The sequence below is a fragment of the Dermochelys coriacea genome, chromosome 27 (assembly GCF_009764565.3).
Source record: "Dermochelys coriacea isolate rDerCor1 chromosome 27, rDerCor1.pri.v4, whole genome shotgun sequence".
Lineage (NCBI taxonomy): Eukaryota > Metazoa > Chordata > Testudines > Dermochelyidae > Dermochelys > Dermochelys coriacea.
Window position 1 is genome coordinate 8,266,463 of NC_050094.1, and position 11,482 is coordinate 8,277,944.

Genomic DNA, 11,482 nt, shown 5'->3' on the forward strand with positions numbered 1-11,482 from the left:
CTACTGGTATAGCTGTTGTGACAATAGGAGTGATTGGTCAGTATGGTATGCTGGTATTCCTATCATGGTAAAGGGCTCCTAGTATAAAGAGGGTGTTAGTGAGAGATAGTCCCTGTCTTGAAATGCTTAGCCCAGATCCTCAAAGGTATTTAGATGCCTAACTTTCATGGGACTTTGAGCCCATGGACTTGTATAACAGGGTGTTTTGCCCCTAGAGGCCGAAAGACCTGGGGCCAGCCAACCCTGATTACTAAGGAGTCACACCTTGGAGCGTGACACATACCAGGGCACAATCTAGACTAACGAGTAGCTGGGTCACCCCTGCCCTGTAACCCCTTTACAGTGCCTTCCTGCAGAACCTCCAACTGGGACTGCTCACAAACAGCCTCCAGCATGCAAGAGCCACACGTTGGCTCTTACCAGCCTGGGTTATGCTGCAGGGTAACCCCAGTATGCCCCCAGTCCCAGAACTTCCCCCAACAATGTACGTCTGTGCTGCCCAGCCCTCTCCTGGACAGTACAAAGATATTAAGTCCATTATTCCTTTAAGGGAATAATATGCCAGTTTATTATTTTAAATACAGTACCCAGACACTCCAATTTAGACACACTGGATTAGATAAAACAGTCAAACAAACTTATTAACTACAAAGAGATTTGAAGTGAGTATAAGAAATGGGGCATAAAAGTCAGAACAATAAAGATAAAACATTTACTAGTATCTACTTAAGAAACTATCTTAGTTGCAAAGCAAACTCTCTCCCCACATGCTCCAGCAGATTACTGACCGAATTCTCAAGATCAGGACCCTGCCCCCAGCATTCAACAGCTGTTTCCTTTGTCTTCTCAGGGGTAGAGAATGTGATAGGCAGGAAGAGAGGGAAGGGCATTGTGGCGTGTTTGTCCCTCCTTTTTACAGTTTCAGGCCCCCTCTTTAAAAACATTTCCAGCTGAGATCCAGAAGACAAAGCCTACGTAGAAGGATGTTCCCTGCTGGGTTTTTTTCACTGGTTTGAATTTCCTTTGTTTTCCCTCCCTGTTTGATGACTCTGTTTACTGCTTAAATGCAAATTAAGGCAAGCACACATTCCTTCCTTTGTCTAGCACAGACCTGACTTCTGCCTGGGCAGGGCTGTGGGGTGTGTTAATATCCTACAGGGGGACCTTATATCTTCTCACACAGGCACCAACTTTACAATGTGCTGGAGGGTGCTCGCCCCCTGGCTCTGCCCCAGACCTTGCCCCCCCTTCACTCCTCCCCCAAGGCCCAACACCCACCCTGCCTCTTCCTGCCCCTGCTCCACCCCCACCCCACCTCTTTCTGTCCCTCTCCCAAGCACGCTGCATCCTTGGTGTCCCCCCCCCCCCCCCGCAGCCTCCTGCATGCTGTGAAGCAGCTGATTGTGGCGGGCAGGAGGCACAGGGAGGGAGGGGGAGGCGCTGATCGGCGCAGCTCACCAGCGGGCAGGAGGTGCTGGGGTGAGGGAAGAGGTTCTGATAGAGGGACCATTTTTTCCCTGCCCTGTGGGTGCTCCAGCCCCGGAGTACCCATGGAGTTGGCGCCTATGTCTTTCCATACACTGTTGCCACACATTTCACCGACCAGGACAGTACAGACCAGTCAGTTGTGAGTTTTCAAATGATAGCTTACAAGGCTTATTCTGTACAAAGATTATTAAAATAGTTTGTCGAGTGTGAACACAGGGATATGTTCTGTACAGTGATCTGGAAGCAGCTGGACACTGCAAGGGAAGGGAAAATGCTGATCTACTCCCAGGCCCTGAGAGACAGAGCAAAGTGGGTTTATTTAAAATTGTAACCGGTCATTGTGGCTCAAATAATCATTTGTTTGTAATAAACAAACATTAAGATTATGTGGGTCCAAGAAACAGTTGGTCGTCTCCTGAGGAAATGCAGAGTGTACCCATTCAAAGGGGCTGTTTATATGTAAAACATAGAAGCCTTCACCTTGTAAAATTTTTGCTGCAAGGCCTAGTAAGAGCATCCGGAAATGGAGCAACACTGCAAGTCTTTAAGAATAATGGGAAAGGTGAAAGATTGTAATTCTTGAATTATGGGGTCCTGTGCTTGGTGGTCTGAGCCGCATCAAGGGACCCTGCTTCGCTGTGAAACACAAAAAGAGGGGAGGGATGCTCAGGGCTCAGATTGCGAGGGGTGAGCATGCTGTAGCATAGAGTCCTGGGAGTTCGGATAGAGACTCCAGCCAAGCAGGACAGAGGCCTGCCAAAGCAGGAAAGGCCTCAGGCAGGAAGGAGAGAGAGAAACCTTTGCTTCGTGTGGCCTTTTGGCTGGAGTTTGTTCCGGGATTGTGAGTTTTGTCTGGAGTTTATTTTATTTTTATTAAACCCAGTTCCCAAGGAAGGGTATTTCTGACTACCCAAAAAAAAAAATGCTGGATGAAGTTTATTTGAACAGTCCAAGAGGGGAAACTGAGGCAGGCTGCCTGTAGTGACTCCAGGCCGTGAGGGGGAGCACAGATGGCGGTTGACCCGGTTACAGCTTGTCAACACACCAAACATGAACAGCTTTAACTATTCCCGTTTCGTTTAAGCCACAACACTCCTTGTGTGGATGAAGTTATTGTGGTATAAAGGTGCTTATAGCGGGATCGCTATTCTCCTTCCCATACAGGAACAGGAATGAGCTACACTGGTATAGGACTCCTTTATATCAAATTAGCTCCATCCACACCAGGGGTTATACCAGTATAACTACAGTGGTTTAAAAAAAAGCCATCATGTGCCTCACAGAGATAGTTATACCAGTACAAACTCTATGTGTGACCAGACAAAGAGCAGGAGAGGCAGAGTTTGTTACCCCAAATCTTTCAAACAAGGAGCTTAGGCATAGACAAATTAAGGATAAAATGGTCAAAAATGCCTAAGGCCACGTCTACACTCCAGTGTGCTATCCCTCCCCCACCCCCCACCCCCACCAGCCAACCCAGCAGAAACCTGGGGGTAGACACAGCTATGCTGCAGAAGAATGCTTCTGGCAACATAGCTTAAAATCGTGGGGGTGTTACTCTGCCAGCAGAAAAACTCCTTCTGTCCGCATACAATTGTGTCTGCATCAGGGAGCTCTGCCAGGACAGCTATATCGGCAAAGCATTTGTAGCGTAGACAAGGGCTAAGTGATTTCCTATTGCCATAAGTGACTTAGGAGACTAAATCAAGCTCTAAATGCCAAGGTCATTTTGGGAACATGTGATCTTTGGTGACTTGTCCAAAGTCAGACAGGACTGGGTTGCCAAACTCAGGTCTGCCTTTATCCCAGCCCAGCCGCTTTACGCTCCTCACCTCCTGTGGGGCTCCCCCTGGCTAGAGGGAAGGACACCCACCCATGGCTATTCACACCCAGCAGCGCCCCGGGACAGGGTGGCCTGAGGCCTAAAGCCCAGGGAGGGGGGTAGGGGACAGCAGTGAGATGCGGAGAGTCAGGGGAAGTTGAGTCCGCGGTTGGTGCAAGGAAGGGAGGGAGTCTAGCTACATGAGGGGGGACCTGAGAAGATCAAAGGCTCCACGGGCGCAGGGGTGGGGGGGAATCTAAGGAAGGGAGGATTCAGAGCAGGAAAAAAAAATAAAAAAAACAAGGAGTTGAGGGGCGGTCGCATGTTTTAGAGGGGGGAGAGAAGAGGGGAGGGACCCTGGAGTTTCAATAGGTCTGTGCTGCATCCTGAAAAGTGCTGAGCTCCCCCTAACTTCAACAGGAGACACTGCAGCTCAGCACCTCTCTGGATCGGACCCTTTCACGCCGCTCCGTGTTTCCTACTGCACCCTTCACCATGGCCTCTAAGTCATTGTGGCAGGCGTCAAGGGCCGGCGGGAGGGTGGCGGGTCCTGGCTGGGGTTTGGCAACTTCCCGTGGGTGTTGGAGGTGGAGGCCGGCTTGCATACAGCCGACAGACGCGCTCGCAGCTGTCCCCGACCCTCTCCACAGCTCCAACTATTTCCTTCAACCTTGACCTAGAAAGAGCGAGCGAGCGCGCGCCTCTCTCCCCTGCACTGGGAGCTTGGGCAACCCCCCTGCACAGCCCCGGGCCTCTCTACCACACAGGCTTTGCTTAATTATGCCCAGCGCTCAGGGGCTCAACGCTGAACTCCCGCCAAAGCCCAAGGAGGTCAGCCTGCATCTGGGGCTGCCTCCAGCTCCGGCTGCTGCGTTCCATCCCCCTTGGGGCCAGGGGCTCTGCCTGAGGTATCCCCCATGCCTCAGCCTCTCTGCCAAACCTCTGCACCATCCTGCAGCCCCCACCGCCTGGGCTATGCAGGGGTGGCCCTCTGGAGTCCAGATTAATCAGCAGAGAAGAGCAGATGCAGAGTCAAGCGGGCAGCTGGTCAGCACAGACCCTGCCTTCGTTACCATGAAGTCACCCTCAGTGCTTGGGGTCCAGCCGCACGAGCCTCTTGGCAGGAGCAGGATCTTGCCGTCTCTGTGCCTCAGTTCCCCTTGTGTCGAAGAGGGATAATGCTACTGCCTTTGTCTGTCTTGACTATTTAGACTGTAAGATCTTCAAGGCGGGGCGGTCTCTAACTAGGTGACCGTACAGCCCCGAGCACCACAGAGCTCCTGATTTTGACTGGGAACTCTAGATGCTATTGTAATGATCATCATGAAGAAGAACTTTTCCATCTCTACACCCTGCAACTGTCCAGTTGTCTTTTCAGAGAGGGGTTTTGTTTTTTGTTTTTGTTTTTAATTATTTCCTTTCTTGTCCCAAAGCTGACATGGCCCTACACCCATCACTTTAACGATAACAATTCTGGAAGGGGTGTTGAACCGTGGGCATCAGGGCTTAAGCCGATCTCTAACTAGTAGAGAGCAGGATGAAATCTAAGGTGGGGGTCGGACTCTCCCGCACGCTGGGTTCTGGCACCTTCCTCTGAAGCAGCCATTGCTGGCCACTCTCAGAGCCTGGATATTGCAAGGCTACATGGACCTCGGGCCGGACCCGGTCTGTGACCAGAGAGCCAGGCTGCCCAGTGTGCTGTTCCCCACCGAGACCACTCTGTATCAATTCAGACACTTGTCAGTGTCTCCCTCCCCGCTTCCTCCCCACAGAAATCCCTGCTTCACTCTCTCCTCCTAAGAGTCAGACTCGCCAGCTGCCTTTCTTAGAGAAGTGATGTCTCTAAGATCCTTGCCAGCAGCAGAAGCCAATCCACCCTTCAGAGGCCAGCTCGTGCCAAGCTGTAAGTCACTGAGATTCCTGGGGGTTTCCTGGTCCTCCAGAGGGCACCTTGACAGAGGAGATCTGGGATGTGAGGCTGCGGGGAGAGGTTTGCCTGCAGCAGGCAGCAGATATGGGGCTAGCCCACTGGGGATCCTAACAGGAATATTCCCCCACCCCACCACACCCCACCACAACACAAACTAATAATTAATAGGGGGCCCCCATTGAGCTGCTCGGAGCCCTAAGCAATTGTTTAATCTGCTCATGCCTAGTGCTGGCTCTGCCAGCCAGACCAGAATGCCCCTGCCTCTGTGCTCCACCTCCTGTCTGCTGCCAGGTCCCACCCCAGCCCTCTCATTGGGGCCCAGTGGGAGGGTGGGTGGCACGCATGTGCGGCACAGGACAGGGAGAAGTTGGCACAGAGCCCTGCAGGCCAGCTGACAGAGGACAGCAGACAGGCAGGGAGTAGGAGGATCCCTCTAGTGTTGTCCGTAAGGGAACCAGAGTAGGGAGGGAAGCAACTGGGGCAGGGAAGGGGGAGGCAGACGCTTCTTCTCTGTGCGGAACAGGGAGGAGTACAGCCGTCAACATTGCCAGAAGAGCGAAGTCATGCAACTGCCACTGCCATTAGCAAGACAGGAGACTTCCAGCCCTTTGATGGGGGGAGTCTGAAACCCCCTGCTGGTTCTTTACCTTTGCCCATTAACATTTCCTATCCTTGCCCAGTGCCATCGATGCCCGTGGCGCCTGAAAAGACTTTAGATCAAGGCCTGGCCCCCGCGCTGATCCTGTTATCCAATCCACTACCATGGACCCTGGCCCCCAGTCCAGGCTAGCAGGAGCAGATCAGGTTGCAGGGATGGGACTGTGAGTGGGACAAGAGGCAATGCCTACGAGAGACGAGTTGGGACAATTCTCTAGAGAAAGGGAGGCGGGTGGTGGAGAGATTACTGGCAAGGAGGGGAAGGTAGGAAGGAGCCCGGCAAGAGGAGTGGGGAGAATGGTTGCTTGGCAGATAACAAATAATTAATCATAACAGCCAGAACTCCTTTACCCTGGGCCAGGAAAAGTCTCCTCCCCGTGTCGCAGATCCCACAGCGAGCACCATGTTTTGCCTCACCACTTTGTCACTCGAGCAGGGTGAATTATTAGCAGGAAATCATTTATTCTCTTCAACCCCTTCTATGCAATTCACATTTTTAGATTGTAAGCTTTTCAGGTGGGGACTTCATCTAGACAGAGCCTTACATAATAGGGTTTGGATCTGCTTGGTGCTACTTGGCATTCCCCTGAGATCAAATCCTCTTGTTAATTCATTTGGTGTATTTAGCCTTTTTTTTGTTACCAGACTATCTACAAATGGGACAGGATATTTACTACTTTGTTATTCAACACTGTTGGACAAATCACTTGGCATCATGACTGATGTTTTTCAGCCAATGATCTGCTGGTCTCTTTAGTTTATTATTGATGCAACTTCTCTTATAGAAAAGAGCTTTAATAATGATGCAACCAAAAGGGCTCTATGAAAATTGCATCACAATCATATAGGGCCCAATTCTTCATTGCCCAGCACTGTGGGCAGTTATTAGTTCCAGAGTCAAGTAGGTGTAAAAAAGGATAGTGGGGTTTTTAGACTAGTGTAACTGATCACATCTGATGCAGCGGAGCAGAGAATCCGGCCCTGTATGCATTTTTGTTCTGTGTTTGTACAGTGACTAGCACAGTGGGGTTCTGGTCCGTGACTAGGGCTTCTAGAGCCTACAGTAATAGAAATAAATAATGTCGCCTCTTCTTTTTAACCTCTGGCAGAAGGGATATTATTCTCTATTAAATTCAGGAATTTAGAAAGCTTACAATCAAATTCCAGAAGAGATTAGATAAAGGCTTGGTTTACACTGAAGTTTTACCAGTATAACAATTATAGTTCGGGCATTTAAAAAAAAAAAAACAGAACAGTTATTCCAGCCCCTAGCCTGGAAGCCGTTATACTGATATAAAAGGTGACTTGTCCTGGTGAAGTTATTCCCTGTGGGAAAAGGCAATACCAGTATAAAGCACCTTTATGCCAATATAACTGCTGTGTCAACTATTGCAATCCCATGGCATATCTTTGGGGATCGCCGTATGACATTTAGGAATGGTTTCAGTCTGACTAAAACAACAAGGAGTCCTTGTGGCACCTTAGAGACTAACAAATTTATTTGGCATAAGCTTTCGTGAGCTAAAACCCACTTCATCCGATGCATGGAGTGAAAAATACAGTGACTGTGTTCTACTCCATGGGGGAGGGTTTTCACAGCTCTTCCAGGAACTAAATACAAGGGCCGGGGGGTGATCACTATCAGGATCCTAACAAGGGCAGTCAGGACCAAGGGTCAGAGAAGGGTCAAACTTGAGGCTGGGAGTAGCAGAGAAGTTCATAGTCAAGTTCCAGGCTAGGGTTGGTACCAACAGTCAGAGTCCAACTCAGATTTCAGGGTCCAGGTCAGGAGGCAAAGTCCAGAACAAGCTGAGGTCCAAGCCAGGAGTTCAAGAGCAGGCACAGTCATGGCAGCTACAAGAGATCCACACTATTGCCTGGACGCTTCCTGAAATGCCCCTTGGGTTTATATAGGTCAGGGAGCCAATTAGGAACCATGTGGCTGCTGCCTGTCAGACCCTTTGAGGCAGGATTTCCCATGGTCGGTATCCACAGCAGGCCACGGGCAGTGGGCTCTAGATCCGGGGCCTTACAGTTACCTTGGGGAGTGTAAACAGCTCTGGAGAAGCACCACTCCTAAACTGGCCTACACTGGGTTTTCCAGAGACTCCAACAAAGAAAGGGCTTTGGGTCTAATAAGCTGGCTTGAGCAGGGGGCTTCCCTTTCGATGCAGCAGATGGGCAGGACTCTCTGTCCCAGGCGGGGCCCCAACCCCTGCAGAAGAGTTGGAAAGCCTTTGGCTTGCTAGACTGATGCCAACCTGGCTAAGGCTGCAGCATGCCTCTAGGACCTTGTTTTGTGCATGTTTTCTCTGTGTGCTTTTTTGTCCTTCCAATAAATGTACTCGGCTGGAGAAGAGCCGTGGGGTTCCTGGTGAAAGCATGGGCATTGTCCTCAAAAGGTACAACTTTCTAGTGCAGACAAGCCCGTGGACTTTTCTCTTTTTTACACTCAAATTGTTTCCCTCTCCCCCCCCGCCTTTAGTCTATTTGTAATGGGCTCTCTCTGCCATACTCCCCCTTGTCATTTCCAGCAGGACAAAGCGAGTGCGAAATGTTACCAGATCAGACCCTATGACCCAGGAGGTCCCGTCCAGTCCTACGTTCCATTTGACACTTATTTTGCCCTGCTGGACGTGACCACACAAAGGTGCCGAGCAACGATGAATCGGGCCCCCAGTATCTCGCCATAAAAAGAAAAAAAAATAATTAGCCAATGAATGATTTGCAAATGAGCAGCTGCGAGGTCTTCTGAGGTGTGATTGGCCAGCTAGGTCACATGTTTTATGAATGCTCATTTAGTAGCCCAGCGGGAGGCCCCAACCAAATTCAGAGCCCATTGTGCTAGATGCCACACATCCCTGTGGTAAGAGACAGCCCGTTGCCCCGAAGTGCTTACAATCTAATTAGACGGAGACAGCCAGCGGAAGTATTAGCCTCTCCGTTTTATAGAGCTGAGTCCCAGAAAGAAGATGTGCTGCAAATTCTGAGTCATAGTCCAGTATCCTAACCACAAGCCCCTCCTTCTTTAGAAGCAGGAAGTCTTGCAGGAATTAGCCATGAGCGGTTGTAATTACCGGACAAAGCAATTGTGTGAACAGAGAGAGCGTTTTGAAGTAGCCGCCCGTGTTCATCATCATTTACACTCGTATTTACAGTGCCTTTGCCAGCTTCCTGGCATCTCTAACACCAGAGCAGTGAGTTCAGCTGCCATCCTGCCCCTTGCCATGTGTTTCCAAGAGCCATTTTACACGCCCGTCCCCGTGACGTTCTCTTTTTCCAGCATTTGCTCTCCCTTGTACCAAGCAATTCATGATGCAGGCCTTGTCATTTCGTCTGATGCCCACTGGTTCAGTAGTGAGACAGCGTGCTTGCTTCATTTGTTGAATCAAGCCGCTTTCTGAATGGCTTGGAAAATCAGTTCATTCCCCTGCTTCACTCAGTCAGAAAGCAGCTTGTTCAGAAAAGGGCAGTGGATTTGAGACATGTGGTATGTTTTTATAAATCCACTAGCTTCAGATTTTTTTTTTATTTCATCTGTAAATTGGGGCTTCGCCACCCAGTAATCTGTCCAGCTTCAGGGGGTTCCCTCTAGTATAAAGGGAAGTGATCAAGTCATTGCGATGTAATGTCACAGGATAAACCGCTGTGTGACCTTTGCTGCTGTGACTGTAGGCCACCATTCCAAGCATGTGTTGCTCCATCTTGCGCCAAGCGTTCTCGTATTAAATAGCAGGGTGACTGCAACCTGCTCTGGTTTATGCAAAGTAGCTTTGGATTGGAGGAGCTACTGATGTGGCCACAGCTGGGCAAACTGTAGGCATCTCTCTGCTCTAGCAATATTATGGCATCGAACCAAAAGGATAGCAAACAATGCAAAATGTAACAACTACGTAGGGCCCAGATTTGTTATGTTCTCAGCGGAATTTAAAGGGCAAGGGGAAATCAGCCCCAAGACTGCATAACATGAATATATAAAACATATACAGTATCGATTTTGTTCTCTCTGACATGACCTCTGCTGATACTCAATCACTATGGATCACTTTACGATGACCTGTTCTGTTCATTCCCTCTGAAGCACCTGGCAACAGCCACTGTTGGAAGACAGGATACTGGGCTAGATGGACCTTTGGTTTGATTCAGTATGGCTGGTCTAATGTTCAATGAAACACAGAGCTGAAATCCAAGTAGTTGAGGGTTGCCATAAAACAATGCTGAAGTTGGCCCCGATGTTACATTTAACGAGCTGTTTCCCCAAAGACTGAAATAGGGTGATGTTAGGTGAGTAGTGTTTTGAACCCAGAGGCCTCCAACATGTAAACACATATGCATAGGAGTAAATTTACACACATGAACAGTGCCAGTGAACCCCATGGAACAGCTCACATAAATAAAGTTAGCCATGTGCATACATGGTTGCAGAACTGGTGCCTTGGATGGTAGTTCTGGCCAAATTTTGGCCCTGATCCTACAAATGGAGCCAAATGGGCAGCACCTGGGGCCTACAGGCGGCCCCGAGAAGTCAACAGAACGCCACATGGGTACTGGGGTCCAATAGCATGGATCTGATTGCAGGAGCAGTCCTTTGTTTACAACTGTGGGGGAACAGTACAATACATGGATAATATAATATATGAGTAATGTAGGAACTGTACATTACTTCATCATCCGATGAAGTGAGCTGTAGCTCACGAAAGCATATGCTCAAATAAATTTGTTAGTCTCCAAGGTGCCACAAGTCCTCCTGTTCTTTTTGGAGGAACCCTTAGAATTGGATATATTAGAATCGGAAAAGGTGCAGTGAAGGGTAACAAAAATGATTGGGGTATGAAAATGGCTTCCGTACGAGGAGAGATTAATAAGACTGGGACTTTTCGGCTTGGAAAAGAGACGGCTAAAGAGGAATATGATAGAGGTCTATAAAATATTGACTGGTGTGGAGAAAGTAGATAAGGACGTGTTATTTACTCCTTCACATAGCACAAGAACTAGATGTCACCCCATAAAATGAATAGGCAGGAGGTTTAAAACAAGCAAAAGGAAGTATTTCTTCACACATCACAAAGTGAACCTGTGGAACTCATTGCCTGGGGATGTTGTGAAGGGCAAAACTGTAACAGGGTTCAAAAAAGAACTAGATAAGTTCATGGAGGATAGGTCCGTCATGGCTATTAGCCAGGGTGGGCTGGGATGCAACCCCATGCTCTGAGTGTCCCTAACCTCTGATTGCCAGCAGTTGGGAGTGGACCACAGGGGTGGATCACTCAATGTTTGTCTGTTCTGTTCTTTCCCGCTTAAGCACCTGGCATTGGCCACTGTCAGAAGACAGGCTACTGGGCTAGAGGGATCATTGGTCTGACCCAATGTGGCCGTTCTTATGTTCTAATATTGAGTGTATACAAATGGGTGCTTTATCGGTAGTAGCAAGGGCTAGTCCTTACCAGTCAGCCTACAACATAATGCTGGTTACAAAAGTTGCTGTTATAAAATATTTATATTTCAGTTGCACCGAGAGGCTCCCATGAAGACTGGGGCCCGTTGTGCTGTGCACCAAATAAACACATAGTCAGAGACCACACCTG